The sequence below is a fragment of the Boleophthalmus pectinirostris genome, unplaced genomic scaffold, assembly GCF_026225935.1.
Source record: "Boleophthalmus pectinirostris isolate CB_2022bp ecotype Guang Dong unplaced genomic scaffold, ASM2622593v1 HiC_scaffold_12, whole genome shotgun sequence".
NCBI lineage: Eukaryota > Metazoa > Chordata > Actinopteri > Gobiiformes > Gobiidae > Boleophthalmus > Boleophthalmus pectinirostris.
This window is the reverse complement of record NW_026571018.1, coordinates 38,781,321-38,783,820: the sequence shown is the minus strand read 5'-3', so window position 1 is coordinate 38,783,820 and position 2,500 is coordinate 38,781,321. Positions and strand designations below refer to the sequence as shown.

The 2,500-nt window shown below is 46.5% G+C and overlaps 1 protein-coding gene across 1 annotated transcript in view; it reads left to right on the top strand.

Moving 5' to 3' along the window:
- Window positions 1-2,500, top strand: part of LOC129407530 (CD5 antigen-like) — a 303,815-nt gene that overhangs the window by 269,514 nt on the left and 31,801 nt on the right. The gene's annotated exons all lie outside the window — the stretch shown is intronic.

Below are 2,500 nucleotides of genomic sequence, written 5' to 3'. Positions count from 1 at the left end.
CGTCAAAGCCTTTTATCCGCTCGAGCGCCGCTGCGTCAAACTCCCCGCGTTCATCACCGGAAACAGTTACAAAATAAAAGCGCACGTTTGTTCCGCGGCCGTTGGGACGTAAAATGTTGAAGAAAATAAAAAAATAGAAACTGTTCCAAATGAAACTCTTCTTTAAAGTCACGCTGTTTCACTCTCAGGGGGTTTCAGGCCTTTTCATTAAGTTTGTTTTAATAAATATTTTGACCAGAATCTGCCAGGTTTATTTTGAAAGGGTGTGTCGGGTCTCAGTTCGGGAGTGTGAGCGGCCCCGGGTCCGGCCCCGGGTCCGGCCCCAGGAGCGGCCCCTCCGCTCTAAACACAGCCGACCTTTGTCTAATCTGCTCACGAGATAAACGTGTGAGTGACGCTGCGCAAAGCTCCAAGTCCAACCACCGCACCAGGCATTAAAGCTCTACTCTGGCACTTTTCTGTTGGCTGTGTTTGACTCCCAGAATGTGTGTTTTTTTAATGACACTCGGACATGTTCTCGCTGTGAATCCGCGGAGGCTCCAGGAAAAGTTCTGGTCCGCAGGTTCAGGCTCTGGACGCTCCGCTTCAGTTGTGGGTGTGATTCCCGTTTGAACCAGCAGAGGGCGCCAAAGGAACGAGCCTTTTACTGCAGCAGTCTGGTCATTTTACTGCAGCAGTCTGGTCATTTTACTGCAGCAGTCTGGTCATTTTACTGCAGCAGTCTGGTCATTTCAGGGTCACGAGTGTTTACACAAGCACAGGTAGAACACGACACATCCTGACACGACCTACAAAGACCTGGTTTAGACCTGGTTTAGTCCTGGTTTAGACCTGGTTTAGTCCTGGTTTAGACCTGGTTTAGTTCTGGTTTAGACCTGGTTTAGTCCTGGTTTAGACCTGGTTTAGTTCTGGTTTAGACCTGGTTTAGTTCTGGTTTAGTCCTGGTTAAGACCTGGTCTAGTCCTGGTTTAGACCTGGTTTAGTTCTGGTTTAGACCTGGTTTAGTTCTGGTTTAGTCCTGGTTTAGTTCTGGTTTAGTCCTGGTTAAGACCTGGTCTAGTCCTGGTTTAGTCCTGGTCTAGACCTGGTTTAGTCGTGGTTTAGACCTTGTTTAGACCTGGTTTAGTCCTGGTTAAGACCTGGTTTAGTCCTGGTTAAGACCTTGTTTAGTCCTGGTTTAGTCCTGGTCTAGTCCTGGTTTAGTCCTGGTTTAGTCCTGGTTTAGTCCTGGTTTAGTTCCTGGTTTAGTCCTGGTTTAGTCCTGGTTTAGTCCTGGTTTAGTCCTGGTTTAGTCCTGGTTTAGTCCTGGTTTAGTCCTGGTTTAGTCCTGGTTTAGTCCTGGTTTAGTCCTGGTTTAGAGTTGGTTTAGTCCTGGTTTAGTCCTGGTTTAGTCCTGGTTTAGTCCTGGTTTAGTCCTGGTTTAGTCCTGGTTTAGACCTGGTTTAGTCCTGGTTTAGTCCTGGTTTAGTCCTGGTTTAGTCCTGGTTTAGTCCTGGTTTAGTCCTGGTTTAGTCCTGGTTTAGTCCTGGTTTAGTCCTGGTTTAGTCCTGGTTTAGTCCTGGTTTAGTCCTGGTTTAGTCCTGGTTTAGTCCTGGTTTAGTCCTGGTTTAGTCCTGGTTTAGTCCTGGTTTAGTCCTGGTTTAGTTGGTAGTCCTGGTTTAGTAGTTCCTGGTTTAGTCCTGGTTTAGTCCTGGTTTAGTCCTGGTTTAGTCCTGGTTTAGTCCTGGTTTAGTCCTGGTTTAGTCCTGGTTTAGTCCTGGTTTAGTCCTGGTTTAGTCCTGGTTTAGTCCTGGTTTAGTCCTGGTTTAGTTCCTGGTTTAGTCCTGGTTTAGTCCTGGTTTAGTCCTGGTTTAGTCCTGGTTTAGTCCTGGTTTAGTCCTGGTTTAGCCTGGTTTTTAGTCCTGGTTTAGTCCTGGTTTAGTCCTGGTTTAGTCCTGGTTTAGTCCTGGTTTAGTTCCGGGTTTAGTCCTGGTTTCCTGGTTTAGTTCCTGGTTTAGTTTCCTGGTTTAGTCCTGGCCTGGTTTTAGTCCTGGTTTAGTCCTGGTTTAGTCCTGGTTTAGTCCTGGTTTAGTCCTGGTTTAGTCCTGGACCTGGTTTTAGTCCTTGTACCTGGTTTAGTCCTGGTTCCTGGTTTAGTCCTGGTTTAGTCCTGGTTTAGTCCTGGTTTAGTCCTGGTTTAGTCCTGGTTTAGTCCTGGTTTAGTCCTGGTTTAGTCCTGGTTTAGTCCTGGTTTAGTCCTGGTTTAGTCCTGGTTCCTGGTTTAGTTGGTTTAGACCCTGGTTTAGTCCTGGTTTAGTCCTGGTTTAGTCCTGGTTTAGTGGTTTAGTCCTGGTTTAGTCCTGGTTTAGTTCCTGGTTTAGTCCTGGTTTAGTCCTGGTTTAGTCCTGGTTTAGTCCTGGTTTAGTTGGTTTAGTCCTGGTTTAGAAGTTTTTAGTTTTAGTCCTGGTTTAGTAGTCCTGGTTTCCTGGTTTAGTCCTGGTTTAGTCCTGGTTTAGTTCAG